The sequence below is a fragment of the Hemiscyllium ocellatum genome, chromosome 7 (assembly GCF_020745735.1).
Source record: "Hemiscyllium ocellatum isolate sHemOce1 chromosome 7, sHemOce1.pat.X.cur, whole genome shotgun sequence".
NCBI lineage: Eukaryota > Metazoa > Chordata > Chondrichthyes > Orectolobiformes > Hemiscylliidae > Hemiscyllium > Hemiscyllium ocellatum.
Window position 1 is genome coordinate 2684943 of NC_083407.1, and position 16052 is coordinate 2700994.

Genomic DNA, 16052 nt, shown 5'->3' on the forward strand with positions numbered 1-16052 from the left:
TGCATAGAACATGGAATACAGAACATGGAATATAGAACATGGAACACAGAACATGCAACATAGGATATGGAATATAGAACATGTAAAATCGAATCATGGAACATAGAACCTGGAACATGGAATATAGAACATGGAACATTGAAACATGGAACACAGAACATGTAACATAGAACATGGATCATCAAAGCAAGTAACACAGAAGATGGAACATAGAACGTGGAACATGGAACACAGAGCATGGAACATAGAACATGGAACATTGAAACATGGAACACAGAATATGGAACATTGGACATGGAATAATGAACACGTAAAATCGAATCATGGAACATGTAACCTGGAACATAGAACATGGACATTAGAATATGGAACACAGATCATGGAACATAGAAAATGGAACATAGAAACATGGAACACAGAACATGGAACATAGAACATGGATCATCAAAGCAAGTAACACAGAACATGGGACATAGGAATGGAACATGGAACATAGAACATGGAACATTGATACATGGAACATTGAAATATTGAACATAGATTGTGGAACATAGAAGATGGAACATTGAAACATGGAACGCAGGACATGGAACATAGAACATGGAGCACAGAACATCGAACATAGAACATGGGACATAGAACATCATGTATAGAACATGGATCACAGAACATGGAACGTAGAACATGGAGCACAGAACATCAAACATCGTAACATGGAACACAGAACATGGAACATGGAACATCGGAACATGGAACACAGGAGATGGAACATAGAACGTGGAACATGGAACACAGAGCATGGAACATAGAACATGGAACATTGAAACATGGAACATCAAAACATGGAATACAGAACATGGAACATCGCAACATGGAACAGAGAACATGGAACATCAAAACATGAAACATATATGTATTGAACACAGAACATGGTGCATAGAACATGGAATACAGAACATGGAATATAGAACATGGAACATTGAAACATGGAACACAGAACATGGAACATAGGACGTGGAATATATAACAGGTAAAATTGAATCATGGAACATATAAGATGGAACATAGAGCATGGAACATCAAATATGTAACACAGATCATGGAACATAGAACATACAACTCCGAAACATGGAACACAGAACACGGAACATCGCAACATGGAACATCAAAGTATTGAACATAGAACATGGAATGTAGAACATGGAACACAGAACATGAACATCGTAACATGGAACAGAGAACATGGAACATGGAATACAGAACATTAGACTTAGAACAAGGAACATTGAAACATGGAACACAGAACATTGTGCATAGAACATGGACCACCGAAGATGGAACATCGAAACATGGAGCACAGAAGATGGAACATCGAAACATGGAGCACAGAAGATGGAACATAGAACTTGGAACGTGGAACACCGAGCATGGAACATAGAACATGGAACATTGAAACATGGAACTTCGAAAAATGGAACATAGCGCATGGAATATCGAAACATGGAACACAGAACATGGGACATACAACATGAAAAATCAAAACATGGAACATAGAAGATGTAACATTGAAACAGGGAACATCAAAACATGGAAAATTGAACATGGAACATAGGACTTGGAATATAGAACATGTAAAATTGAATCATGGTACATAGAATCTGGAACATAGAACATGGAACATAGAAAACAGAACACAGATCATGGAACATTGAAACATGGAATGCAGAACATGGAACGTAGAACATGGATCATCACAGCAAGGAACGCAGAACATGGGACATAGAACATGGAACATGAAAACATGGAGCATCGAACATGGAACATGGAATATTGAAACATGGAACATAGAACATGGAACATTGAAAAATGGAACATTGAAATGTGGAACATAGAACATGGAACATCTAAACATGGAACGCAGAATATGGAACATAGAATATGGAACACAGATCACGGAACATAGAACATGGAACATTGAAGCATGGAACGCAGAACATGGAACATAGAACATGGATCATCAAAGCAAGTAACACAGAAGATGGAGCATAGAATGTGGAACATTGAAACATGGAACGCAGAACATGGAACATAGAACATGGATCATCAAAGCAAGTAACACAGAACATGGGACATAGAAGATGGAACATGAAAGCATTGAACATAGAACATAGAACATGGAACATTGATACATGGAACATTGAAATATGGAAAACAGATCGTGGAACATAGAAGATGGAACATTGATACATGGAACATTGAAATATGGAACACAGATTGTGGAACATAGAAGATGGAACATTGAAACATGGAATGCAGGACATGGAACATAGAACATGGATCATCAAAGCAAGTAACATAGAACATGGGACATAGAAGATGGAACATGAAAGCATCGAACATAGAACATAGAACATGAAACATTGATACATGGAACATCAAAATATGGAACATAGAACGTGGAACATAGAACATGGAACATCGAAACATGGAATGCAGAACATGGAACATAGAACATGGATCATCAAAGCAAGGAACGTGGGACATAGAACATGGAACATGAAATCATGGATCATAGAACATAGAACATGAAACATTGATACATGAAACATCAAAATATGGAACATAGAACATGGAGCACAGAACGTCGAACATAGAACATGGGACATAGAACATCGAGCATAGAACATGGATCACAGAACATGGAACGTAGAACATGGAGCACAGAACATCGAACATCGTAACATGGAACATGGAACATCGGAACATGGAACATCGGAACATGGAACACAGAAGATGGAATGTAGAACGTGGAACATGGAACACAGAGCATGGAACATAGAAAATGGATCATTGAAACATGGAACATCGAAACATGGAACACAGGACATGGAATACAGAACATGGAACATAGAACATGGAACATTGAAACATGGAACACAGAACATGGAACATTGGACATGGAATATTGAACATGTAAAATCGAATCATGGAACATAGAACCTGGAACATAGAACATGGAACATTGAACATGGAACACAGATCATGGAACATAGAAAATGGAACATTGAAACATGTAACGCAGAACATGGAACATAGAACATGGATCATCAAAGCAAGTAACACAGAACATGGGACATAGAAGATGGAACATGGAACATAGAACATAGAACATGGAACATTGAAACATGCAACATTGAAATATTGAACATAGATTGTGAAATATAGAAGATGGAACATTGAAACATGGAACGCAGAACATGGAACATAGAACATGGAGCACAGAACGTCGAACATAGAACATGGGACATAGAACATCAAGTATAGAACATGGAGCGTAGAACATGGAGCACAGAATGTCGAACATAGAACATGTATCACAGAACATGGAACGTAGAACATGGAGCACAGAACATCGAACATCGTAACATGGAACACAGAACATGGAACATGGAACATCGGAACATGGAACACAGGAGATGGAACATAGAACGTGGAACATGGAACACAGAGCATGGAACATAGAACATGGAACATTGAAACATGGAACACAGAATATGGAACATTGGACATGGAATAATGAACACGTAAAATCGAATCATGGAACATAGAACCTGGAACATAGAACATGGACAATAGAATATGGAACACAGATCATGGAACATAGAAAATGGATCATCAAAGCAAGTAACACAGAACATGGGACATAGGAATGGATCATGGAACATAGAACATTGAACATGGAACATTGATACATGGAACATTGAAATATTGAACATAGATTGTGGAACATAGAAGATGGAACATTGAAACATGGAACGAAGAACATGGAACATAGAACATGGAACATTGAAACATGGAACACAGAACATGTAACATAGAACATGGATCATCAAAGCAAGTAACACAGAAGATGGAACATAGAACGTGGAACATGGAACACAGAGCATGGAACATAGAACATGGAACATTGAAACATGGAACACAGAATATGGAACATTGGACATGGAATAATGAACACGTAAAATCGAATCATGGAACATGTAACCTGGAACATAGAACATGGACATTAGAATATGGAACACAGATCATGGAACATAGAAAATGGAACATAGAAACATGGAACACAGAACATGGAACATAGAACATGGATCATCAAAGCAAGTAACACAGAACATGGGACATAGGAATGGAACATGGAACATAGAACATGGAACATTGATACATGGAACATTGAAATATTGAACATAGATTGTGGAACATAGAAGATGGAACATTGAAACATGGAACGCAGGACATGGAACATAGAACATGGATCATCAAAGCAAGTAACACAGAACATGGGACAGAGAAGATGGAACATGAAATCATGGATCATAGAACCTAGAACATGAAACATTGATACATGGAACATAGAAATATGGAACACAGAATGTGGAACATAGAAGATAGAACATTGAAACATGGAATGCAGAACATGGAACATAGAACATGGATCATCAAAGCAAGGAACGTGGGACATAGAACATGGAACATGAAATCATGGATCATAGAACATAGAACATGAAACATTGATACATGGAACATCAAAATATGGAACATAGAACGTGGAACATAGAACATGGAATATCGAAACATGGAACACAGAACATGGGACATACAACATGAAAAATCAAAACATGGAACATAGAAGATGTAACATTGAAACAGGGAACATCAAAACATGGAAAATAGAACATGGACCATAGAAGATGGAACATCGAAAATGGAACACAGAACAAAGAACATGGTACATTGAAACATGGAACATCGAAATATGGAACATAGAACGTGGAACATAGAACATGGAACATCGAAACATGGAACACAGGACATGGAACACAGAACATGGAACATCGAAACATGAAACATCCACATACCTAACATAGAACATGATGCATAGAACATGGAATACAGAACATGGAATATAGAACATGGAACATTGAAACATGGAACACAGAACATGTAACATGGAACATCGGAACATGGAACACAGGAGATGGAACATAGAACGTGGAACATGGAACACAGAGCATGGAACATAGAACATGGAACATTGAAACATGGAACATCAAAACATGGAATACAGAACATGGAACATCGCAACATGGAACAGAGAACATGGAACATCAAAACATGAAACATATATGTATTGAACACAGAACATGGTGCATAGAACATGGAATACAGAACATGGAATATAGAACATGGAACATTGAAACATGGAACACAGAACATGGAACATAGGACGTGGAATATATAACAGGTAAAATTGAATCATGGAACATATAAGATGGAACATAGAGCATGGAACATCAAATATGTAACAGAGATCATGGAACATAGAACATACAACTCCGAAACATGGAACACAGAACACGGAACATCGCAACATGGAACATCAAAGTATTGAACATAGAACATGGAATGTAGAACATGGAACACAGAACATGAACATCGTAACATGGAACAGAGAACATGGAACATGGAATACAGAACATTAGACTTAGAACAAGGAACATTGAAACATGGAACACAGAGCATTGTGCATAGAACATGGACCACCGAAGATGGAACATCGAAACATGGAGCACAGAAGATGGAACATCGAAACATGGAGCACAGAAGATGGAACATAGAACTTGGAACGTGGAACACCGAGCATGGAACATAGAACATGGAACATTGAAACATGGAACTTCGAAAAATGGAACATAGCGCATGGAATATCGAAACATGGAACACAGAACATGGGACATACAACATGAAAAATCAAAACATGGAACATAGAAGATGTAACATTGAAACAGGGAACATCAAAACATGGAAAATAGAACATGGACCATAGAAGATGGAACATCGAAAATGGAACACAGAACAAAGAACATGGTACATTGAAACATGGAACATCGAAATATGGAACATAGAACGTGGAACATAGAACATGGAACATCGAAACATGGAACACAGGACATGGAACACAGAACATGGAACATCGAAACATGAAACATCCACATACCGAACATAGAACATGATGCATAGAACATGGAATACAGAACATGGAATATAGAACATGGAACATTGAAACATGGAACACAGAACATGTAACATGGAACATCGGAACATGGAACACAGGAGATGGAACATAGAACGTGGAACATGGAACACAGAGCATGGAACATAGAACATGGAACATTGAAACATGGAACATCAAAACATGGAATACAGAACATGGAACATCGCAACATGGAACAGAGAACATGGAACATCAAAACATGAAACATATATGTATTGAACACAGAACATGGTGCATAGAACATGGAATACAGAACATGGAATATAGAACATGGAACATTGAAACATGGAACACAGAACATGGAACATAGGACGTGGAATATATAACAGGTAAAATTGAATCATGGAACATATAAGATGGAACATAGAGCATGGAACATCAAATATGTAACACAGATCATGGAACATAGAACATACAACTCCGAAACATGGAACACAGAACACGGAACATCGCAACATGGAACATCAAAGTATTGAACATAGAACATGGAATGTAGAACATGGAACACAGAACATGAACATCGTAACATGGAACAGAGAACATGGAACATGGAATACAGAACATTAGACTTAGAACAAGGAACATTGAAACATGGAACACAGAACATTGTGCATAGAACATGGACCACCGAAGATGGAACATCGAAACATGGAGCACAGAAGATGGAACATCGAAACATGGAGCACAGAAGATGGAACATAGAACTTGGAACGTGGAACACCGAGCATGGAACATAGAACATGGAACATTGAAACATGGAACTTCGAAAAATGGAACATAGCGCATGGAATATCGAAACATGGAACACAGAACATGGGACATACAACATGAAAAATCAAAACATGGAACATAGAAGATGTAACATTGAAACAGGGAACATCAAAACATGGAAAATTGAACATGGAACATAGGACTTGGAATATAGAACATGTAAAATTGAATCATGGTACATAGAATCTGGAACATAGAACATGGAACATAGAAAACAGAACACAGATCATGGAACATTGAAACATGGAATGCAGAACATGGAACGTAGAACATGGATCATCACAGCAAGGAACGCAGAACATGGGACATAGAACATGGAACATGAAAACATGGAGCATCGAACATGGAACATGGAATATTGAAACATGGAACATAGAACATGGAACATTGAAAAATGGAACATTGAAATGTGGAACATAGAACATGGAACATCTAAACATGGAACGCAGAATATGGAACATAGAATATGGAACACAGATCACGGAACATAGAACATGGAACATTGAAGCATGGAACGCAGAACATGGAACATAGAACATGGATCATCAAAGCAAGTAACACAGAAGATGGAGCATAGAATGTGGAACATTGAAACATGGAACGCAGAACATGGAACATAGAACATGGATCATCAAAGCAAGTAACACAGAACATGGGACATAGAAGATGGAACATGAAAGCATTGAACATAGAACATAGAACATGGAACATTGATACATGGAACATTGAAATATGGAAAACAGATCGTGGAACATAGAAGATGGAACATTGATACATGGAACATTGAAATATGGAACACAGATTGTGGAACATAGAAGATGGAACATTGAAACATGGAATGCAGGACATGGAACATAGAACATGGATCATCAAAGCAAGTAACATAGAACATGGGACATAGAAGATGGAACATGAAAGCATCGAACATAGAACATAGAACATGAAACATTGATACATGGAACATCAAAATATGGAACATAGAACGTGGAACATAGAACATGGAACATCGAAACATGGAATGCAGAACATGGAACATAGAACATGGATCATCAAAGCAAGGAACGTGGGACATAGAACATGGAACATGAAATCATGGATCATAGAACATAGAACATGAAACATTGATACATGAAACATCAAAATATGGAACATAGAACATGGAGCACAGAACGTCGAACATAGAACATGGGACATAGAACATCGAGCATAGAACATGGATCACAGAACATGGAACGTAGAACATGGAGCACAGAACATCGAACATCGTAACATGGAACATGGAACATCGGAACATGGAACATCGGAACATGGAACACAGAAGATGGAATGTAGAACGTGGAACATGGAACACAGAGCATGGAACATAGAAAATGGATCATTGAAACATGGAACATCGAAACATGGAACACAGGACATGGAATACAGAACATGGAACATAGAACATGGAACATTGAAACATGGAACACAGAACATGGAACATTGGACATGGAATATTGAACATGTAAAATCGAATCATGGAACATAGAACCTGGAACATAGAACATGGAACATTGAACATGGAACACAGATCATGGAACATAGAAAATGGAACATTGAAACATGTAACGCAGAACATGGAACATAGAACATGGATCATCAAAGCAAGTAACACAGAACATGGGACATAGAAGATGGAACATGGAACATAGAACATAGAACATGGAACATTGAAACATGCAACATTGAAATATTGAACATAGATTGTGAAATATAGAAGATGGAACATTGAAACATGGAACGCAGAACATGGAACATAGAACATGGAGCACAGAACGTCGAACATAGAACATGGGACATAGAACATCAAGTATAGAACATGGAGCGTAGAACATGGAGCACAGAATGTCGAACATAGAACATGTATCACAGAACATGGAACGTAGAACATGGAGCACAGAACATCGAACATCGTAACATGGAACACAGAACATGGAACATGGAACATCGGAACATGGAACACAGGAGATGGAACATAGAACGTGGAACATGGAACACAGAGCATGGAACATAGAACATGGAACATTGAAACATGGAACACAGAATATGGAACATTGGACATGGAATAATGAACACGTAAAATCGAATCATGGAACATAGAACCTGGAACATAGAACATGGACAATAGAATATGGAACACAGATCATGGAACATAGAAAATGGATCATCAAAGCAAGTAACACAGAACATGGGACATAGGAATGGATCATGGAACATAGAACATTGAACATGGAACATTGATACATGGAACATTGAAATATTGAACATAGATTGTGGAACATAGAAGATGGAACATTGAAACATGGAACGAAGAACATGGAACATAGAACATGGAACATTGAAACATGGAACACAGAACATGTAACATAGAACATGGATCATCAAAGCAAGTAACACAGAAGATGGAACATAGAACGTGGAACATGGAACACAGAGCATGGAACATAGAACATGGAACATTGAAACATGGAACACAGAATATGGAACATTGGACATGGAATAATGAACACGTAAAATCGAATCATGGAACATGTAACCTGGAACATAGAACATGGACATTAGAATATGGAACACAGATCATGGAACATAGAAAATGGAACATAGAAACATGGAACACAGAACATGGAACATAGAACATGGATCATCAAAGCAAGTAACACAGAACATGGGACATAGGAATGGAACATGGAACATAGAACATGGAACATTGATACATGGAACATTGAAATATTGAACATAGATTGTGGAACATAGAAGATGGAACATTGAAACATGGAACGCAGGACATGGAACATAGAACATGGATCATCAAAGCAAGTAACACAGAACATGGGACAGAGAAGATGGAACATGAAATCATGGATCATAGAACCTAGAACATGAAACATTGATACATGGAACATAGAAATATGGAACACAGAATGTGGAACATAGAAGATAGAACATTGAAACATGGAATGCAGAACATGGAACATAGAACATGGATCATCAAAGCAAGGAACGTGGGACATAGAACATGGAACATGAAATCATGGATCATAGAACATAGAACATGAAACATTGATACATGGAACATCAAAATATGGAACATAGAACGTGGAACATAGAACATGGAATATCGAAACATGGAACACAGAACATGGGACATACAACATGAAAAATCAAAACATGGAACATAGAAGATGTAACATTGAAACAGGGAACATCAAAACATGGAAAATAGAACATGGACCATAGAAGATGGAACATCGAAAATGGAACACAGAACAAAGAACATGGTACATTGAAACATGGAACATCGAAATATGGAACATAGAACGTGGAACATAGAACATGGAACATCGAAACATGGAACACAGGACATGGAACACAGAACATGGAACATCGAAACATGAAACATCCACATACCTAACATAGAACATGATGCATAGAACATGGAATACAGAACATGGAATATAGAACATGGAACATTGAAACATGGAACACAGAACATGTAACATGGAACATCGGAACATGGAACACAGGAGATGGAACATAGAACGTGGAACATGGAACACAGAGCATGGAACATAGAACATGGAACATTGAAACATGGAACATCAAAACATGGAATACAGAACATGGAACATCGCAACATGGAACAGAGAACATGGAACATCAAAACATGAAACATATATGTATTGAACACAGAACATGGTGCATAGAACATGGAATACAGAACATGGAATATAGAACATGGAACATTGAAACATGGAACACAGAACATGGAACATAGGACGTGGAATATATAACAGGTAAAATTGAATCATGGAACATATAAGATGGAACATAGAGCATGGAACATCAAATATGTAACAGAGATCATGGAACATAGAACATACAACTCCGAAACATGGAACACAGAACACGGAACATCGCAACATGGAACATCAAAGTATTGAACATAGAACATGGAATGTAGAACATGGAACACAGAACATGAACATCGTAACATGGAACAGAGAACATGGAACATGGAATACAGAACATTAGACTTAGAACAAGGAACATTGAAACATGGAACACAGAGCATTGTGCATAGAACATGGACCACCGAAGATGGAACATCGAAACATGGAGCACAGAAGATGGAACATCGAAACATGGAGCACAGAAGATGGAACATAGAACTTGGAACGTGGAACACCGAGCATGGAACATAGAACATGGAACATTGAAACATGGAACTTCGAAAAATGGAACATAGCGCATGGAATATCGAAACATGGAACACAGAACATGGGACATACAACATGAAAAATCAAAACATGGAACATAGAAGATGTAACATTGAAACAGGGAACATCAAAACATGGAAAATAGAACATGGACCATAGAAGATGGAACATCGAAAATGGAACACAGAACAAAGAACATGGTACATTGAAACATGGAACATCGAAATATGGAACATAGAACGTGGAACATAGAACATGGAACATCGAAACATGGAACACAGGACATGGAACACAGAACATGGAACATCGAAACATGAAACATCCACATACCGAACATAGAACATGATGCATAGAACATGGAATACAGAACATGGAATATAGAACATGGAACATTGAAACATGGAACACAGAACATGTAACATGGAACATCGGAACATGGAACACAGGAGATGGAACATAGAACGTGGAACATGGAACACAGAGCATGGAACATAGAACATGGAACATTGAAACATGGAACATCAAAACATGGAATACAGAACATGGAACATCGCAACATGGAACAGAGAACATGGAACATCAAAACATGAAACATATATGTATTGAACACAGAACATGGTGCATAGAACATGGAATACAGAACATGGAATATAGAACATGGAACATTGAAACATGGAACACAGAACATGGAACATAGGACGTGGAATATATAACAGGTAAAATTGAATCATGGAACATATAAGATGGAACATAGAGCATGGAACATCAAATATGTAACACAGATCATGGAACATAGAACATACAACTCCGAAACATGGAACACAGAACACGGAACATCGCAACATGGAACATCAAAGTATTGAACATAGAACATGGAATGTAGAACATGGAACACAGAACATGAACATCGTAACATGGAACAGAGAACATGGAACATGGAATACAGAACATTAGACTTAGAACAAGGAACATTGAAACATGGAACACAGAACATTGTGCATAGAACATGGACCACCGAAGATGGAACATCGAAACATGGAGCACAGAAGATGGAACATCGAAACATGGAGCACAGAAGATGGAACATAGAACTTGGAACGTGGAACACCGAGCATGGAACATAGAACATGGAACATTGAAACATGGAACTTCGAAAAATGGAACATAGCGCATGGAATATCGAAACATGGAACACAGAACATGGGACATACAACATGAAAAATCAAAACATGGAACATAGAAGATGTAACATTGAAACAGGGAACATCAAAACATGGAAAATTGAACATGGAACATAGGACTTGGAATATAGAACATGTAAAATTGAATCATGGTACATAGAATCTGGAACATAGAACATGGAACATAGAAAACAGAACACAGATCATGGAACATTGAAACATGGAATGCAGAACATGGAACGTAGAACATGGATCATCACAGCAAGGAACGCAGAACATGGGACATAGAACATGGAACATGAAAACATGGAGCATCGAACATGGAACATGGAATATTGAAACATGGAACATAGAACATGGAACATTGAAAAATGGAACATTGAAATGTGGAACATAGAACATGGAACATCTAAACATGGAACGCAGAATATGGAACATAGAATATGGAACACAGATCACGGAACATAGAACATGGAACATTGAAGCATGGAACGCAGAACATGGAACATAGAACATGGATCATCAAAGCAAGTAACACAGAAGATGGAGCATAGAATGTGGAACATTGAAACATGGAACGCAGAACATGGAACATAGAACATGGATCATCAAAGCAAGTAACACAGAACATGGGACATAGAAGATGGAACATGAAAGCATTGAACATAGAACATAGAACATGGAACATTGATACATGGAACATTGAAATATGGAAAACAGATCGTGGAACATAGAAGATGGAACATTGATACATGGAACATTGAAATATGGAACACAGATTGTGGAACATAGAAGATGGAACATTGAAACATGGAATGCAGGACATGGAACATAGAACATGGATCATCAAAGCAAGTAACATAGAACATGGGACATAGAAGATGGAACATGAAAGCATCGAACATAGAACATAGAACATGAAACATTGATACATGAAACATCAAAATATGGAACATAGAACATGGAGCACAGAACGTCGAACATAGAACATGGGACATAGAACATCGAGCATAGAACATGGATCACAGAACATGGAACGTAGAACATGGAGCACAGAACATCGAACATCGTAACATGGAACATGGAACATCGGAACATGGAACATCGGAACATGGAACACAGAAGATGGAATGTAGAACGTGGAACATGGAACACAGAGCATGGAACATAGAAAATGGATCATTGAAACATGGAACATCGAAACATGGAACACAGGACATGGAATACAGAACATGGAACATAGAACATGGAACATTGAAACATGGAACACAGAACATGGAACATTGGACATGGAATATTGAACATGTAAAATCGAATCATGGAACATAGAACCTGGAACATAGAACATGGAACATTGAACATGGAACACAGATCATGGAACATAGAAAATGGAACATTGAAACATGTAACGCAGAACATGGAACATAGAACATGGATCATCAAAGCAAGTAACACAGAACATGGGACATAGAAGATGGAACATGGAACATAGAACATAGAACATGGAACATTGAAACATGCAACATTGAAATATTGAACATAGATTGTGAAATATAGAAGATGGAACATTGAAACATGGAACGCAGAACATGGAACATAGAACATGGAGCACAGAACGTCGAACATAGAACATGGGACATAGAACATCAAGTATAGAACATGGAGCGTAGAACATGGAGCACAGAATGTCGAACATAGAACATGTATCACAGAACATGGAACGTAGAACATGGAGCACAGAACATCGAACATCGTAACATGGAACACAGAACATGGAACATGGAACATCGGAACATGGAACACAGGAGATGGAACATAGAACGTGGAACATGGAACACAGAGCATGGAACATAGAACATGGAACATTGAAACATGGAACACAGAATATGGAACATTGGACATGGAATAATGAACACGTAAAATCGAATCATGGAACATAGAACCTGGAACATAGAACATGGACAATAGAATATGGAACACAGATCATGGAACATAGAAAATGGAACATAGAAACATGGAACACAGAACATGGAACATAGAACATGGATCATCAAAGCAAGTAACACAGAACATGGGACATAGGAATGGATCATGGAACATAGAACATTGAACATGGAACATTGATACATGGAACATTGAAATATTGAACATAGATTGTGGAACATAGAAGATGGAACATTGAAACATGGAACGCAGAACATGGAACATAGAACATGGAGCACAGAACATGGAACATAGAACATGGAACATTGAAACATGGAACACAGAATATGGAACATTGGACATGGAATATGGAACACGTAAAATCGAATCATGGAACATAGAACATGGAACATTGATACATGGAACATTGAAATATGGAATGCAGAACATGGAACATAGAACATGGATCATCAAAGCAAGGAACGTGGGACATAGAACATGGAACATGAAATCATGGATCATAGAACATAGAACATGAAACATTGATACATGAAACATCAAAATATGGAACATAGAACGTGGAACATAGAACATGGAACATCGAAACATGGAACACAGGACATGGAACACAGAACATGGAACATCGAAACATGAAACATCCACATACCGAACATAGAACATGATGCATAGAACATGGAATACAGAACATGGAATATAGAACATGGAACATTGAAACATGGAACACAGAACATGCAACATAGGATATGGAATATAGAACATGTAAAATCGAATCATGGAACATAGAACCTGGAACATGGAATATAGAACATGGAACACAGAACATGTAACATAGAACATGGATCATCAAAGCAAGTAACACAGAAGATGGAACATAAAATGTGGAACATGGAACACAGAGCATTGAACATAGAACATGGAACATTGAAACATGGAACATTGAAACATGGAACATAGAACATGGAACATCAAAACATGGAACGCAGAACATGAAACATAGAATATGGAACACAGATCATGGAACATAGAACATGGAACATTGAAACATGGAATGCAGGACATGGAACATAGAACATGGATCATCAAAGCAAGTAACACAGAACATGGGACATAGAAGATGGAACATGAAATCATGGATCATAGAACCTAGAACATGAAACATTGATACATGGAACATTGAAATATGGAACACAGAATGTGGAACATAGAAGATAGAACATTGAAACATGGAATGCAGAACATGGAACATAGAACATGGATCATCAAAGCAAGGAACGTGGGACATAGAACATGGAACATGAAATCATGGATCATAGAACATAGAACATGAAACATTGATACATGGAACATCAAAATATGGAACATAGAACGTGGAACATAGAACATGGAATATCGAAACATGGAACACAGAACATGGGACATACAACATGAAAAATCAAAACATGGAACATAGAAGATGTAACATTGAAACAGGGAACATCAAAACATGGAAAATAGAACATGGACCATAGAAGATGGAACATCGAAAATGGAACACAGAACAAAGAACATGGTACATTGAAACATGGAACATCGAAATATGGAACATAGAACGTGGAACATAGAACATGGAACATCGAAACATGGAACACAGGACATGGAACACAGAACATGGAACATCGAAACATGAAACATCCACATACCGAACATAGAACATGATGCATAGAACATGGAATACAGAACATGGAATATAGAACATGGAACATTGAAACATGGAACACAGAACATGGAACATGGAACATCGGAACATGGAAC